This window comes from Erythrolamprus reginae, chromosome 3, assembly GCF_031021105.1.
Source record: "Erythrolamprus reginae isolate rEryReg1 chromosome 3, rEryReg1.hap1, whole genome shotgun sequence".
In the NCBI taxonomy this organism is placed as follows: domain Eukaryota; kingdom Metazoa; phylum Chordata; class Lepidosauria; order Squamata; family Dipsadidae; genus Erythrolamprus; species Erythrolamprus reginae.
Window position 1 is genome coordinate 224,216,898 of NC_091952.1, and position 18,980 is coordinate 224,235,877.

At 36.3% G+C, this 18,980-nt stretch overlaps 1 protein-coding gene across 2 annotated transcripts in view; it reads left to right on the forward strand.

Annotated features, from left to right (window-relative positions):
- The first annotated feature begins 664 nt into the window (after window positions 1-664).
- LOC139165090 (Y+L amino acid transporter 2-like) overlaps window positions 665-18,980 on the forward strand; it is a 48,546-nt gene continuing 30,230 nt past the window's right edge. The window contains exon 1 of one of the 2 annotated variants that reach the window (XM_070748022.1): window positions 665-752. The gene's annotated coding sequence lies outside the window, so the exon portion shown is untranslated. Of the gene's footprint in view, window positions 753-16,300; window positions 16,514-18,980 lie in introns of those variants that run through there. The other variant, XM_070748023.1, reaches the window with a different exon arrangement.

An 18,980-nucleotide genomic window follows, 5' to 3' on the forward strand; every position in this document is an offset into this window, starting at 1 on the left:
AGTCAAGTTTGGAGCGGTTAATATTAAGTTTAAATCTGTTGTGTGCTCCTGTGTTGTTGTGGTTGAAGCTGAAGTAGTCGCCGACAGGCAGGACATTGCAGCATATGATCTTGTGGGCAATACTTAGATCTTGTTTAAGGTGTCTTAGTTCTAGGCTTTCTTGGCCCAGGATTGAAAGTCTAGTCTCTTAGGGTATTCTGTTTCGAGTGGAGGAGTGAAGGGCTCTTCTGGTGAAGTATCTGGACATTTTCAAGGGTGCTAATGTCTGAGATGTGATATGGGTTCCAAACAGATGAGCTGTATTCGAGGATGGGTCTGGCACTTGTGGTACCCGTGCTATAGGTTCGTCATCATTGGATTGGGGTATATGAAAGGAGTGGGAAGGGAGGAGAAAAAACTGGAGAAAGCAAGAGCTATGAATAAATCTAGTAGATGCTGGGAATAAAAACAATGGGAGGCCTGATTGACGTAGGTCATATCCCCATGGCTACTCTGCTTCCAGTTGCTCTTTGACTTTAGGGACACAAATGCATTCCTTGACTCGGGCTGGTTTGTTTTGACTGCCTCACAGTTTTCCAGCATTCATTAACTTCTTAAACTGCAGCTCACAAGACACTCCATAGGGACTGTTTTTCTACTCAGCTTCTTTGGCTGTTGTGTACTTTGCTTCATTCCGGCCTCTGGATGCCAACAAGCACGCTCTAAATAAGGGACTCTATGACTGTGAGGAACATCTAGCCAGTGGATGTGTGGTAAGTCTTTTCTTTACATCTTGGGGTTGTTTTGAATTAATTTGGAATCACCTTCAAATAGCGTCTAAAGGGTAATCTCTACACACACACATTGGGATGAAGCTAGGAAGAATTAATTCCATGAGAAATGAAGACCGGGGATCAATATTTGAATATCAGCAAGACTAATATTAATCAGCTATGGGTACCAGATACAAAAGGAGACCCATTCCCTAATTTTGCACGTTATTCCTCCTAACCTTACATAAAATTGCTGACTGCATTTTTCACCAAAAAAAAAGGAGGGGGAAGGAATAGGTAATCTAGTACACTCAAGGTTGTAGTTCTGTGTTAGCAAATACTTCAAAAGAAAAGGATTTAGGGGTAGTGATTTCTGACAGTCTCAAAATGGATGAACAGTGCAGTCAGGCGGTAGAGAAAGCAAGTAGGATGCTTGGCTGCATAGCTAGAGGTATAACAAGCAGGAAGAGGGAGATTATGATCCCGCTATATAGAATGCTGGTGAGACCACATTTGGAATACTGTGTTCAGTTCTGGAGACCTCACCTACAAAAAGATATTGACAAAATTGAACGGGTCCAAAGACGGGCTACAAGAATGGTGGAAGGTCTTAAGCATAAAACGTATCAGGAAAGACTTCATGAACTCAATCTGTATAGTCTGGAGGACAGAAGGAAAAGGGGGAACATGATCGAAACATTTAAATATATTAAAGGGTTAAATAAGGTCCAGGAGGGAAGTGTTTTTAATAGGAAAGTGAACACAAGAACAAGGGGACACAATCTGAAGTTAGTTGGGGGTAAGATCAAAAGCAACATGAGAAAATATTATTTTACTGAAAGAGTAGTAGATCCTTGGAACAAACTTCCAGCAGACGTGGTAGATAAATCCACAATAACTGAATTTAAACATGCCTGGGATAAACATATATCCATCCTAAGATAAAATACATAAAATAGTATAAGGGCAAACTAGATGGACCATGAGGTCTTTTTCTGCCGTCAGACGTCTATGTTTCTATGTTTCTAAGGTATTCTGGATTGCAACTCTCTGTTCCGAGTCCCCGGAGAGGGGCGGGCACACAAATCTAATAAATAAATAAAAATAAACTCTCACAGTTTCTTGTTACTAGATACAGCCCCTGGAAGGCATTTCAGTCCCAAAAACTCAGAGGCACCAGGCTGCTTTCTTTCCAATAAGACATGTTCATTGGGATGATTAAACAATGACTGCTCCATCATCGCTACAACAGTTAGAATCTTTCTGATCTTTAAATCCTACTCTGTTTCCCCCAAAATAAGACATCTTCTGTTAATCAAAAGACCAATCAGGCTTTTGAGTGCATGGCAATAAGGCCAAGCGCTTATATCAGGGTTCAAAAAAAAAAATAAGACAGGGTCTTATTTTCGGGGAAGCGTGGTAGCAAGTTTGAAGCAATTTAATGTGCTCTTAATTTTCCCTTCTCCCTTGTTTTGACTCAGCATTGTGGAGGTAGTGCAGCAATTTTGGAAAGAGGTGCAAGTGGAAATTAATAGAATGTTAAATATAAAATGGGTGGTTACAAAGGAGATGGCAGTAGTGTTAGTAATAAGGAGTGATATGGGAGAATTCAGAGAAATCAAAGAAGCTGCTATAGAAAGTGCCCAAGCAGTAATACGTTTAGGTTGGAAAGATGCAACAAAATACAAAATTGGTACTGGTACATGGTGGAACATATTCAGTTTGAAATTATGAATATAAATATGAACATGATTAATGAAAATAAAGTGCAGGAACTTATGGGACAGAATTAGAGATTATATGGTTAGCAGAATTCTAGACCAAGGTATAAAGAATAAATTGGAATCTATAATTTGTAAATATTGTAATGTTCTTGGTTTAGAATGCTAAAAATAACGTACACCCTCATTTGGTGGAGGGGTTTGAATGTTGTTGGGTGGCAGGACCACGCATCACTGTGCACTGTGTTTTATGTAGTATGTATGTGTTATTATTATAAATAAATAATAAAAAATTATTATTAAAAAAAAGACTCAGCACTGTGGAAAGATCTGATCTGGGTGGCAGAAAGGAAGCAAGAGTTAACAAGTAAGGGAGGGGAAATAACCAATAAGTACAATCAAACACCTTCTTGTTATGAGGATGGAGTTATGGAATTGGGATGAAGGAAAAACCTGGGCAAATAATCTTTGATGTGAAATGCTTCCGTGGCTGCATGAATGAGAATAGAGGTTCCTATACTAGTCATTCTGATTAGCCACCTCAGTGTTTTGTCAGCTACTCTCCTGCTGCTCAAATAAATAATCTTGGGAAATAGTGCCAAGAAACTAAATGGAAAGGGATATACCCAGTAATGGGCAGCCAAATTTTTTACTGCCACATTGTGGGTGTGGCTTATTTTGTGGGTGTGGCTTGATGGTCATGTGACTGGGTAGGAGTGGCTTGCTGGCCATGTGAGCAGGTGGGAGTGGCTTGAACGATCATCATCGTTTAAGTGAACTGTTAAGTCTTCGATTTACAACCTCACCGGTGTCTCTCTCTGGGGTGACAATTTGCTTCGCGTTTCCCACGCTCTCCTTCCTGGGTCACCCCCTGCCTCAGGCTCGGTAGCTGGGCAAACGGGTGACAATCAGCTGTTGAGAGAAGAGGGGGGAGGAAATGGACCCCTCCCTGCTGCTTTCCGAGGAGGAGGAGGAGGAGGGGAAGGGAGATGGTCAGCTAGAGCTGGGTACACAGCTTCATTTTCGCTGGTGGAACTGCGTTCCATCCCGTCCTGCCTGCTGTCCACCCCTGGGAATCCCACATCCAAATTTGCCAATGGTGCTATGCAGATTCAAGTCACTGACCATATAATCAACCATATTATTGACAAAACATCCCACATATCAACAGCTAAAGAAGGAATCAGCTAAAATTAGTCCACTAAAATTAAATACAAGTAAAACTTGGAAAATTAAAATATTGTGCAAAAGTTCATTTATTTCAGTAATGCAACTTAAAAGGTGAAGCCTTTTAAGGCAAGGCAAGATAGTTCAAGCCATGATTTGTCATAATTGTGATGATTGTGGGACACAGCTCATGAAAACCCCAAATCCACAATCTCAGAAAATTAGAATATTACACGTGATTAATAAAACAAAGATTGTACATAGAACAATATCAGACCTCTGAAAAGTATAAACATGCATATGTACTCAGAACTTGGTTTTGCAGCAATTACTGCCTCAATGGGGTGTGGCATGGAAGCTATCAGCCTGTGGCACTGCTGAGGTATTGTGGAAGACCAGGATGCTTCAATAGCGGTCTTCAGCTCTTCTGCATTGTTCGTTCTCATGTCTCTCATCTTTCTCTTGGCAATGTCCCATAGATTCTCTGTGGGGTTCAGGTAAGATGAGTTTGCTGTCTGTGTGGTTCTCTATCCTCTTATGCCTTTTAATACATTCAGTACTATTAGATCTAAATACGTAACACTATCAATGCTAGTCAGAACTCATTCTGTTTGTTTCTCTAAATTTCAACTTTCATTTCCATAGAGTATTACATGGAAAACCATTACCTGCACAATTCTAAAATCATAGCATCTAGATACTTTCCCCAAGGCTTCTTTTTTGTTTTATCAAAAGCTAGTGATATATTTCTTGACTACTGGCTGATTGTCAATTTTAAAAAGTAAAAAGCTAAACTTCAGTACCTTAATTGTCAATTCTAAGGTGGTTATTTTACATGTTGGTATTAAAAAGAACATTCCACTATATTCTGTTTTTGTTTGGAATAAATCACACATTTGTGTCCAGTTCTGGGAAACATATTTAAGAAGGATTCAAAGAAAGACAAGAAGATCCTGAACCGGAAACTAAGTTTTACAAGGAGCAATGAAGAAATTAGATGTTTAGATGCCCTGAGAAAACAGGCAGGATGTGATATCATTTTTGAAATATCTAAACAAAGAAGATTAATAGTTGGTTTTTATAACAGAGTTCAAGACAGAGTCAATAAACTGTTATAGGGGAAAAAATCCTAAAAATAAGTACTGTTGAACAGAGTAGTAAAATTAAATACTGGGTACATAACAGTTTTCCACAGTTTTCATAGCAGGTATAATATGTAGAGATATCTATCGCAGCCTGAAGCTGTAAAGCTGCCAATAAATTGTTGAACCCACCTTAGGACGAACTTTTATTTTTATCTTTGGAGTCAGAAAGTTAGACATTCAGGTAGACTCTTTGAAGTATATGAAGATTGCTTTAGACCGGTATGCTTCCCTGAAATTAGCACAGAAATGAAGAAGGCAAACAGAACCTTTACTCATTGCAAATCCCATTTCTATTTTAAATGGGTTTATCTATGTAAATACAGAGACACAGCCGGAGTGGATAGCAGGCAGGACAGGGTGGAATGCAGTTCCACCGGCGGAAATGAAGATGCATGTGCAGCTCCAGCTGATTGGCGGCTGTCACTTCCTGGATTACTGGTCTCGGCTTGGCTCTCCATTTTTTCCCTGCTGCTGCTGCTGTGTCTGCCCTCCTTGCTTTTTTCCTCTTTCCTACTTCTTGGCCTCGGACGAGCTTACCTCTCTCCTGCCCGGCTCCCCTTCAGCCTCACACGGCCAACTCCCACCTGAGGTGCAAGCAGAAGGCGTGGGTGGAAGCGGCGTTGGCAGCATTTATGCTTCTGGCAGCACCCATTTGCCTAGCTACCCAGCCTGAGATGGGGGCGCGACCCAGGAAGGAAAGCGCGGGAAATGTGAAACAAATTGTTGCTCCAGCGAGCGAGACTGGTAAGGTTGTACGTCGTGGACTTAACAGTTCACTTGAATGATGATGATTGTTCAAGCCACTCCCACCTGGTCATATGGGCGGCAAACCACGCCTACTCAGTCACATGACCATTAAGCCACACCCACAAAATAAGTCACACCCACAATGTGGCAGTAAAAATTTTGGCTGCCCATTACTGAACACAGCTAACAAAAAATAGCAATTCTTTGAGTTAATAATAATGTAAATTACATCTTTGTGGAATCCTACTGAAATCAATAGAGAGATTCCAACTGCACTGGAATGTACTCACTTTGCTTGTGGCATTATACCAAGAGTACAGCAGTAATATTCCTATTATGCATCTTATTTATTTTATTTATTCAATTTCTAGCCGCCCCGAGTCTGCAGAGAGGGGTGGCATACAAATCAAATCAAATCAAATCAAATCAAATCAAATCAAGCAAGAAAGCAAGCAAGCAAGCAAGCAAGCAAGCAAGCAAGCAAGCAAGAAAGAAAGAAAGAAAGAAAGAAAGAAAGAAAGAAAGCTTCCCACCTAAAATTCAATGACTCTGAGTGGCTGACATTTAAAACAACAATATCAAAACCAAAACAAAACCTGAAGCAATCATATAAAACATGGCTCTCCAATCCCGCTCAGTGGACTAATATTCGCACACAGCATGCCAGAAAACAGGCCACGCAAACAAGCCAAGCCCCAGTCCATGAGATGCAGGCAGCACATGCCATCATGTCATTATGGTGATGTGGTTGGTTTTTGCTAATCATGGTTGGTTTTTGATAGATTGCCACTACGATGCTGTCTTTTATACAATAGCAATAGCATTTAGACTTATATACCACTTCACAGTGCTTTACAGCCCTCTCTAAGCGGTTTACAGAGAGTGAGCATATTGCTCCCAACAATCTGGGTCCTCATTTTACCGACCTTAGAAGGATGGAAGGCTGAGTCAACCTTGAGCCTACTGAGATTCCATCTGCCAAACTGCAGGCAGCCGGTGATCAGCAGAAGTAACTTACAGTACAGTACTGCACTCTAACCACTGAGTCACAGCATTAAACATTAAAGATTTGGCATTTTTCCATATATTGAGCTAAGCCCCATTGTGAGTTGGATGATTATTATGTTTGTTGTCTACCTGTTTGATCATATTTTCTTTGTTGTGTTTGATGTTTGATGTTTTGAACTCTGTCTGCCATCCAAAGTCATTCTGAACATATAGTCAACAAATGTAATTAATAAATAAATAAATTAATGAATTAATTAATTAATTAGCAGGTCAAACTACTATGTAACTAGTAACGAGTCTGTTGTGTGAAACCAGTGAATGCATAAGATTTTCATCCTAATTATTCACTTAAATACCCATGCTTTCAATCTGTTTCAATTCTTACAAACTCAAACTCAACCCAGACAAGACGGAGTGGCTGTGGGTCTTGCCTCCCAAGGACAATTCCATCTGTCTGTCCATTACCCTGGGGGAAGAATCATTGACCCCCACCAGAGAGGGTCCGCAACTTGGGCGTCCTCCTCGATCCACAGCTCACATTAGAGAAACATTTTTCAGCTGTGGCGAGGGGGGCGTTCGCCCAGTTTCACCTGGTGCACCAGTTGCGGCCCTATCTGGACCGGGAGTCACTGCTCACAGTCACTCATGCCCTCATCACCTCGAGGCTCGACTACTGTAACGCTTTCTACATGGGGCTACCTTTGAAAAGTGTTCGGAGGGGCTTCCGGTTTGGCGGTGATCACGGCGGGACATCCTTGGCAGGGCTCTGCCAAGCGATCCCTTCTACCCCCTTCGAAGGTCGCATTTGCGATCGGATCGGGCCCGGATGGCCCGATCCCAGAACAGGGGGCTCCCCTCTGCCCGAGGAGCCATCGCTGAGACTCCAGAGGCAGCGGTTCGCCCCGCAGCTTCGAAGACGGGAGAACCGATCCTCTTCGCCTGAGAGGACCGGCCAGCGCTTTCTCCCCTCACCCAGCGGGAAGCTGAGAAAAAGCTCTAAATTGAAAGTTCTACATTTAACTAACTGAAAAAGAATACATCCGATAAAGGACTCAAGGTAAAAAATTTCCTCTTTGTTTCAAGACCAAAATCTGAAGATTTGATCGTTCGCAAGCCTCAAGGGAAAGTTTTCTTTAACGAGGCGAAAGTGAAAGTTTTTTTTTTTCCTGAGTCTCATCCGCAAATAACAGCCGAGACTAAATTCTCTCATTTTCATTGTTTCCATTTTGTATTTGAATTTTGGAAGCTATAAAACATTTTTTTATCCTATGCTTTAATAAAAGATCTTGAACTGGAAATGACTATTTAGAAGATTTCAATGATTAAAAGAAATTAGTAAAGATGACTAAAATTTCTTTTTTATAGTCTGTCAAAACATTGTGTTCCGGGCTGACATCTTAACAGCGGAGGAATATTACTTTGTTGCCTTATTTTTTCTCATCCTGTTGTCTTTGCAACATAATAACATTATATAACAACTTGAAAATAAATGGGAAATAGAAGGAACTGATACCTTTCCTTTGGAATATTTACCTTTGGATTAACCTACTTGGATTACTTGCTGATTGCCTTTGAACTACTTTGGATTACTTGCTGATTGCTTTTTTTCCTTGGGATTATTTTTTCTTCTGAGAACCTTTTTACATCTGCTTGATCATATGAACTTCTGACTTCTAACCTGACTCCATCTTGGGATCTATTTTTTTTGCCTTTGTCTAGAATTTGGAAAAGAACATAGACTCCATTTTAACTACAAGAAAATTATTAATTTGACTTTTTTTTTCTTTTCGTGAGACCTGCAATTGGGATTAAGTACAATTGTATTTTCTGACATTGGGATTCACACTCTTTATTCATCTAATATAATTTCCTGATTTATAAGAAGAACATAACTATACATATTGTGTTTTCTTTTTGATTAATTAACTCTTTTTTTGTTCTCCTTCTGATTTTCCTTCTTTTTATTCCTATTTTTAAAAGAAGTTTGAATTGAAGACTATGCATTGTTAGCAAACCTTGGTTTCCTGCTCTATTCTAATTATTTGAATTGAAATACTCCCCATTTCTTTTTTCTCTCTCCCTTTTTCTCCCTCTTCTTGCTGCCTTATTAAGTCTTTTTTCTCTTCCTTTCTTTTCTCTGTACTTTTTCAAAGTCTCCCTTTTTAAAATAGTTATTACTCTCTCTTTGCTGTCATTTATTTTGTCTTTTTATTAGACCATTTATTTTTAACTTTTATTGGTTTTCTATTCCTAAAAGTTTTATATTTGTTTCCTGAGTTATTATATCTTTAAATTTTTAAATTTTTAAAATAATTAATAACAATATATATTGGATTTTGAATTTTGAATTTTCTTGATAATTGAATAGTTATAATTTAAGCGTAACTGCTAATAAAACAGATTGAATAGATTTGGAATTTATAGAAATTTTCTCCTTTTCACTATATATAAATTTAGATTGATTTAAATTGATTCAAATTCTAAACAGCGGATCCAAAATTGATAATGTCAACTTCTTCAACCGTTGTTAAAACAGTCAAAAAACAACCTACTGCAACAATCTCTTCTCCACAAGTGTCCCCACGTCCTTCCCCGACGCACCAGGCCTCAGCTATGTCTTCCAAGGATAAAGAAAAAGACAAAACAACGCAGCCCAACTTTGCAACATTACAAGAAACTTTAAACAATATGCAGGACTCTATCTTTAAATCTCTAGAGAATGCCACCCAACAAAGAGAGGCTATAAAAGAGGATGCAACACAACAAAGGGAAGCTATAAAAGCAGACTTGGCAGAATTTAAAAAGGAGATGGCCCAACTGAAAGCTGATATGGGCGAGGTGAAAGACCAGATAAAGGTGATCCAACAAGCACTACAAGAAAGTGATGATCGAGTGAAAAAGGTTGAAGAGAAATCTGACAAAAACGCAAAAAGAATTGATTATCTCGAAGGGAGAGCCGATGCAAGACACAGAAGACATGATGAATCAATTATTCAGCTGGAGATGCAACGTGCTTCGTATGGACTACGATTTCAGAACATGAAAGAGGAAAAAGATGAAGATTTAAAAATGACTATGGCGGAAACGATTGGAGGAATACTCCAGGAGGATCCTGCTGCGCTAGTGAAAGAAATCGATGAAGTTTACAGGACTTCGAATAGCTACATCCGTCGCCACAATCTTCCAAGAGAGATTCATATCAAATTCACCAGGAAAACTTTGCGAGATGACATACTCCATTGGGCAAGAAACTCCAAACTTCAACATCAAGGAGTGGAAATAAAAATATTAAAACAAGTTCCAAGAAGTGTCAGAGAGAGCAGAAGAGATTACCAGTTTCTTACCAGAATTTTGATCAAAGAAAATATAACCTATCGTTGGTTAATCCCACAAGGTCTCTCTCTGACATGGCGTTCTACAAGATACAAGCTGGAAAATGTAGAACAAGCTAGGTATTTCTTTGAAAATAGTGGCATCAGCCACATGGACTTTTCAGATAAACAACAAGAGGCTCAACAACAACCAGCACAACAGCAACCAGGGGAGATACTAGCAATCCAACAAGAGGAACTATTGGGGGCCTCAGCTCAAGTAATAGAGCAGGACCAAGGTGCTATAAGAAGAGTTCAGCCTCAGCGAGAAACCAAAAAACCCACTAAATGACAACAACTAAAGATCTAAAGATCTTTTCGGTAAACGTTAACGGACTTAATGAACCAAGGAAAAGGAAACAAATCTTCTCTAAAATCAGAAATCAAAATGCTCAAATTGCAATATTACAAGAAGTACATATTAAAAAAGATAACCAAAAATTATTGTTGAATCCCAAAATTGGAAAAATGTATGCTGCATTAGCAGATCAAAAAAAAAGAGGTGTGGTGATGTATGTAGAGAATTCTATAAATTCCAAACAGATATATAAGGATAATGATGGTAGAATATTGATTGTACAAGTTGATATTGAACCTAGACCTATAGTGGTTGTTTCTATTTATGCTCCCAATGAAGACCAAATGACATTTTATAAAAATTTACATCAAATAATAATAGATTTAGCTATTGAGAATGCATTAATAATAGGTGATTTTAATGCTATTGTGAATAGGCAATTAGACCATTCAGGGGGAGGGAGCCATAATAAAAGGAAAAAAACAAAAAGAAATCTACTACCTAGTACTTTCCAAAAAATGAAAACAGAATTATTGCTAAATGATATATGGAGGGAAAGACACCCCCATAAAAGACAATTTACGTTTTATTCTAATCCCCACAAAATCTGGACAAGAATAGACATGGTATGGACATCAAAAATGGTCGCAGAAGAAATAAGGGAAGTAGAGATAGATGTTAACACATGGGCTGACCACAACCCAATAGTGGTTTATATAAGAAGGAACAACAAACAGAATATTTGGCGGATGAATAGAAATATACTAAATGATAAGAAATATAAAGATTGGATCGAAAAGGAATTAAAAATATTTCTTGAAATTAATAAAACCCCAGACACCACTCCACAGAATATATGGGATACACTCAAAGCTTATATAAGAGGGTTAACAATATCTTATACAGCAAAATACAATAAGGAAAATAAATTAAAGTACGTACAACTAATAAATGAATTAAAACAATTGGAATTTGCATCGCAGCAACACACCAAGAACAGAGACTTTAAAACAGAAATAAATGTAATTAAACACAAAATTAGAATTATAGAACAAAATCAAATAATGGAAAAAATTAAAAGAGCAAAACAACATTATTTTGAACATGCAAATAAACCAGGCAGATGGTTAGCATATAAACTTAGAAAGCAGAGTCAATCCAAATTGATAAAAAAATTAGAAGACAAAGATGGTACAATAAAATATGATACAGAAGGAAAGGCGGACATTGTTTATAATTTTTATAAAGATCTTTATGCCAAAGACAATGTTAGTGAAGATGAGGTTTTTAATTACTTACAGGCCTCAAAATTACCACAAATAACAGAAGATCAACAGACTATGTTGGATGGTCCAATAACAATGGAAGAACTCCTAACTATAATTAAAAAACAGAAAAACAATAAGGCCACTGGTCCGGATGCTATACCGGCAGAATGGTATAAGATAGACAATGAAATAATAAGAAACTATATGCTAGAAATTTTTAATTTATGTAGACTTGAGGGTAAAATTCCGAAATCTTGGTCAGAATCGCTGACAACTTTAATACATAAATCCGGCACTGACCCACTAAAAATCAAAAATTATAGACCCATATCTTTATTAAATGTAGATTATAAAATATTTATTGCCATTTATGCAGATAGACTTAAAAGAATTATAAATGGAATAATACATCAAGACCAAAATGGATTTCTACCAGGGCGACAAATTAAAAATAACCTTAGAACAGTAATAAACACATTAGAATACTATGAACAACACCCAGATAAGACAGCATCCTTAATGTTCTTAGATGCTCAAAAGGCCTTTGACAACGTTAACTGGACATTTATGAAAATGCAATTAAATAAAATGAGATTTGGCTCAAAATTTGTTAATTTAATAGATACTATATACTCAAAACAAACGACTAAAATAATATTAAATAATAACCAATTACAAGCACTTGACATAAACAAGGGAGTTCGTCAAGGATGTCCTATATCACCATTGTTATTTATTATGACACTTGAAACTTTATTAATTAAAATAAGAGCGGATTCCGAAATAAAAGGTCTAACTATAGGAGACGAAACTTACAAACTCCAAGCTTTTGCAGATGACTTAACGTTTATAATTGAAGAACCGATAACAACTGTTCCTTCCTTATTGCAAACTATTGAACAATACGGAAAGGTAGCAGGTTTAAAGATAAATAAAAGCAAAACTTCTTTCTTAACCAAAAATATGAATAAAATACAAGAAACTAAATTAGAAAATATTTCTGGAATAAAAACCGTAAAGAAAGTAAAATATTTAGGAATAAATTTAACAGCGAAAACAATAACTTTAAAAAATGATAATTACATAAAATTATTATCAGAAATTAAAAAAGATTTAGAAACATGGAATAACCTGAAACTATCATTTTTAGGAAGAATTGCCACAATCAAGATGAATATTCTGCCTAAGGTTTTATTTCTCTTTCAGGTAATTCCAATAAACCCAGGGGGAACTTTCTTTAAAACTTTGACAAACTTAGTTAAAAAATTTATATGGCAAGGGAAAAAAGCAAGGATAAAAATAAACTGTTTGGAAGACATTAAAGAAAGAGGAGGATTCGGTCTTCCAAACTGGAAATTATATTATCAGGCCGCCGCCTTAACATGGATTAAAGATTGGATAACCTTAGAGAATAAAAGAATATTAAATTTAGAAGGACATGATCTTATGCTGGGTTGGCATGCATTTATATGGTATGACAAGGAAAAAAATCACTCATATTTTAAAAGACACACATTAAGGAAGTATTTACTAGAGGTTTGGAAGGACATAAAGAAAAATCACTTCTTAAATGTTCCAGAATGGATAGCCCCCTTAGAAGCAATAACACACCCAAAATCTATAAAAGACACGAAAATATTTTATAGATATAAAGAATTATTAAATGATCAGATGAAGCTAAAGCCTAGGAATAAATTACAAGAAGAAGGGATAATAATAGATTGGTGGCATTATGCCCAGATTCGATCCAGATACCAGAAGGATATAACTCTTTACACTTTTAATAAAAGTAAGAATTTGCTAAGTCATTTAATTATTAATAATTCAGTAAAAATGATAGGGAAAATATATAAATTTCTTATCGCTCACAAAAATATAGAGTTGACTCTAAAAGATACCATGATAAGATGGTGCAGAAATATAGGTAAGGAAATAGATATAGATACTTGGGAAAAAGTCTGGATTAATAATTGGAAAATGACCAAGTCAGTTTCATTAAAAGAAAACCAAATTAAAATGTTTTATAGATGGCACCTTCCACCAAACAGGATAGCTAAAATGTTTCCTAAAACATCCCCACTGTGTTGGAAATGCAAGAAAGATATAGGAACTTATTACCATCAATGGTGGACATGTAGCAAAGCTAAAACTTATTGGAAGATGATTGAGAAGATATTAAAAGAAATATTAAAATATGACATAGATAACACCCCGGAATTTTACTTATTAGGAATTACTAATCAGACTTATAAGAAGGAAACTCTTTACTTAATCATACACATATTAACTGCGGCTAGAATAATATATGCGCAAAACTGGAAGGGGGAGGAAATCCCCAAGAAAGAAGAAGTTATAGCTAAAATATTAGATTGCGCCGAAATGGATATGATGACAAGACGATTAAACGATCAAGAAGATACAAAATTTTATGAAACATGGAACAACATATATAAATGGTTAGATAAGAAAAAATAAGAGATAGATCTGTTTTTATTTAGGTAATAATAATATTAGATGTATTTGTTGATGATTTTGATATAGTAGTTTACTCATAAGCGATATATTAAAAATTTGGTTTTATGTATGCTTAGCAATTGAGATTTGTTTGAATGTTTGATTAGATGAATATATTACACATAAATAACATATTAAGCATTTTTACTTATACTGTACTAATATTGCATTTAAGATTTGAAAATTTTTTACTAGACTTTTTAACATTTAACAAATGTTTGATTATGTATTCTTTTTTCTATTTGAATGTATACTTTCAAAAGAAGCGGGGAAATACATCCCCATTTTATGTTTAATGTTTGTACGTCTATATGTCTGTTTTATGAAAAATAATAAAAAAAAATTGAAAAAAAAAGAAAAGTGTTCGGAAACTTCAGATCGTGCAGAATGCAGCTGCGAGAGCAATCATGGACTTCCCTAAATATGCCCATGTCACACCAACACTCCGCAGTCTGCATTGGTTGCCAATCAGTTTCCAGTCACAATTCAAAGTGTTGGTTATGACCTATAAAGCCCTTCATGGCACCGGACCAGATTATCTCAGGGACCGCCTTCTGCTGCACGAATCCCAGCGACCAGGTAGGTCCCACAGAGTGGGTCTTCTCCGGGTCCCGACAACTAAACAATGCCGCTTGGCGGGACCCAGGGGAAGAGCTTTCTCTGTGGCGGCCCCAGCCCTCTGGAACCAACTCCCCCCAGAGATTAGAATTGCCCCAACCCTCCTTGCCTTTCGTAAGCTACTTAAAACCCACCTCTACCATCAGGCATGGGGGAACTGAGATACTCTTTCCCCCTAGGCCTTTACAATTTTATGCATGGTATGTCTGAATGTATGTTTGTTATTTACTTTAATGGGTTTTTAATTGTTTTTACTATTGTATTATTGTGTATACTGTTCTATTATTGTTGTTAGCCGCCCCGAGTCTCCGGAGAGGGGCGGCATACAAATCCAATCAATCAATCAATCAATCAATCAATCAATCAATCAATCAATTACTTACTTGTCTGAATTTTGTCCCTATTTTCTGTGTGTTTCTGCTTCTGTGTTTTTGCACACTCCTGTAACTGTGTACAGTAACTGCTATTAAGCATTAAGCCATGAATCTGGGAATCATTTTAGTCTATTTCGTTCTGTCTGGGTAATTGTTACACTCAGGAATGTTTTTAGTAAATTTAATTCCTATTTGCTAGAGTAGACACCTATGTCTCAGAGAAGCACATGGAATATTTGCCTAGAAGTGGTCTGGTTTCATTTGTTTTGCCTCATGATCAGTCATGGAACTAATCCTGAATGATTTTTTTTGAATCAGAATGTTATACATCCATTGTAATATTGAAACATCCCATGATCCCAGATTTGTTATGTCATGTGATTCATTTACTGTTGATCTTTTCTTCTGGCTTGGCTGATTTTAACCCTGAATTAGTGACTCATGATTGAATTCCTTTCTGCTGATACTTCCATCTAGCCTTGGTTCTTACTCCTTGCTCGTAAAACAAGTTGGTTTATGTTTACGCACTCCTCAATGTTTATTTTCAAACCTGGGTAAATTACCCAAAATTTGGATCAAAGTGATTTTTCTTTGGGTAATAATACCTGAACCTATCAGCCAATCACAACAGGGATATTGAAATATGGGCTTTCTGATAAGTAGTTAAAGAGGACTTTCTGATAAGTTTAGGGATATAAAGAAAAGAGTTTAGGAAGCCCTGTTGTATAAAATATTTAAAATCACCCATTGCACCTTTGTGCCTACCGTTCCTGTCCTAATGTCTTTTTTATCTTTTCTATCTCTACTTTATACTTATATTATGTTAAACATACTACAATACAATACTATATTTGTATGACAAAATAAATAAATAAATAAATAAATCAAAGGAACAACTAAAAATCCTACACGTGTGGAGCCGATCCCTGACTACATAAAGCAAAGTCTCTTTTAAAATTTGCTCACATCCTATTGAATTCTTTTATTTTTAGAAAGTACAGTACATTTGTGAGATATTGTGAACACAACAGGAGTCTGGCAGCCCCTTCTCAGTGCTTTTTCATGAAAATGAAATTCAGTAGTCTGAAAAGAGGCTACCAGACTCTTTTTGTTGTGTTCTACATTCCTGGGATTCTTTTTTGGCTACCCTAGACTGACACAATTCTCCTGCAATATATACAGCACACTAAAGTCTGGCTGTAACATCAACAGTGATGGCTCATTAGTACCCTTGAGTACGCTGTTTAGTGGAAGAGAGTTTCTTTTATTGGTTGTTTCTGCAGCGGCGCGTTGTGGATTTCCTACTGAAATAGCAGCACAGAGAAGGGGGAATAGAAAAAGCAAAGAGGCTATTCATATTCATATCAGTTTCCACTCTGCATCAGGCAGCTGTTTGCTCTGTTGCTTGCTTAGAGTGAGATCACCATTCCATTTCTGAAGTTACAGCAGCTTTCCCTCTAAAGTAAGGAAGATATCGTTCATGGGTGAACCTCCATATTACTCCTTTTTACCCTTGCTGACTAATTACAGGTAGGAGTGACTTTTTCTCTTGATATTTTCAGTCATTTGAAAGGAGCCAAGCAAGGGGTGAGAATCTTGTTGTTCAAATTACATTATTAAAAAAATGTTCATTGGGAAATATTTCCAGATACTTGGGACTGCAGCTTTCATCATACCCATTCAGTATGTGAAGTAGTCTTACGGATCTGGTAAGTGACAAGTTAGAGAAAGTGAAACAGAGGAACTTTTTCAATATTGTAGATAAGCAGAAACATGTGCTGTGACACTAGGGAATATCAGGACGTTGCATATGAAATTGCATCATCCACTTCTCTTACAGCTTATTTTTCACCAAACTCAATAGCTATGTTGTATACCGAGGTCTGCTTCAGCTGATCTTCCAGTACACACGTGGTTTCATATAGCTATTTTTTAACCAATTAATTATTCACCAACTATGGTAGTAAAGGCATTTTTATTATATGATATATTATTTTTAAGAGTGTTTTATTTTATTTTATTTGTATACATAGGCATCTCATCTAAGTGAAATGTCAAAAGTAACAAATCCCTGATGATTTACCTCTATTTATTTCTAAACATACTGCTTTAAGTAGGCAAGAGGTGGTAAACTCAAATGAACCTTGCATAGGTTTTGTTGCCAATTCATAAACAAACATAATGAGCAAGCTAACAAATATTTATAAATACATCACTGTGAATTTAAACAAGTGCTTTATTTTAGATTAAAAATCTTAGGGCAATATACACTGTCTCTTAGGAAAGTTTTCCTAAGATTACGATTTGTTTTGAAAGCAATGTTTTGATGAAAACCATAACAGTCAGGCAACTTAGTATGGTAAATCTATTTAACTGTCCCATGAGCTCATCTAGTACTGTAAAAGTATATAAACAAATGTTCGTCTGATATAATTCTCAGAGTCTGTTGCTAGTGGACATACTGTCCAAGTCTTATAGGAAAGGAACTTCAAAACAGATAGAGATCTACTTCTAGTCTACATGCTCTTTTCTGTACACAAATAGTAAGCAATATCAACTTCACCAGACCAGGAACTTGGAGCAGAGAAGAGAAAGAAGTCTCTGCTCACAGGAATGAAAGAAGAAAAGAACCAAAGGCATAAGAGAAGACAGAATTTAAACTAAGTTCTGGCATAAACATCAACAGAAGTATTAACGATAGTGAAAAGTGGACTTTCAAGGTAGAGTCACAGACCTGTGATACTCTAAATATGAACAAAAATGTTGTATAATTTTTGTGAACTACAGTCTCTTTCACAAAAAAAGGGTACTTTCTTGCTTCAACAAAAATCTATATAGATGCTGTTATGAAGAATAGGAGCCCATTTATTAATTTCTTATTAATATTATATAACTTCATCCACAACATACATCCATTTCTGGGTCTTACTTTTCTTCAATTTTTCCTCCATCATAATTATTTTTAAAATAATTTCTTTTGCAATTTAGAATCATTCTGTATACTTACTGGAGTAATAATTACAAAATGCAAAGTAATACTAAAGGGAGATTTAACACAGTTACAACGAAAGATATTGCTAGTTCACATTATAAAATGTTTGTGAAAGGAAAAAATGCTATTGGTTTAAGCTTTTAATATTCATTTAGAAAAGATTCCCCACATTTTTGGACAGATCATTCTGTCCCAGTCTATTCTCATCGTTTCATCAAGCCACCTATCAAATAAACACAGTACATCATCACCATCACTAAATAATTTGATTTTTTTTAAATTTTCTTCTATACGCCCCCCCCCCAAAGGCAGAAGAATATAATCTAATGAGCTCAAGTATGCTACATCTGATTTTAACTGTGCTGCTTAATTTTGTGGGGGGTGGGGGGGTGGGGGGGTGGAGCAAAGGAAAGTGCACAAAATAATGTATCCTACAAAAGATTGATTCATACAAATTTAATAGGCTTTCTTTGGTTGTTTTTGTAACAATAAAGTATTCATTCTGATAAACAATAGCCTGACTTGAAATAAAGTATCCCACCATATTTTTTTTACACTAGATTTTAAAGAATTGTCTTTGAATCCTTATATAAACTTATCTTTTCTTTTATGTAGTGAGAGCATATGCACCAAGACAAATTCCTTGTTTGTCCAATCACACCTTTAATGAAATGTCTGCAAGCTTCAGTTCAACTCTGAGCTATATACCGTATATTCTCTTCTATTGATTTACCCTAATTGCATTTTTAAATGGTGGATGCATTGCAAAATTTGGAATCAGGAGAAATGTGGGGAATAATTAAAATTTTATTAGTTTTAAAAAGTGATATCTTTATGTTCAAATATGAACTGAACAAATTTATCTCCCATTCCCGCTGACAGTCAACCTGGAATGACTTCATTCTTCTAAGATCTTTAATATGTTGGTTTCTTCATTTTAGCAGAGAAAATCTGTGATTCTTAGCTTTTTCCATCCCCTGTAATGAAGGCAAATGTGAACATTCA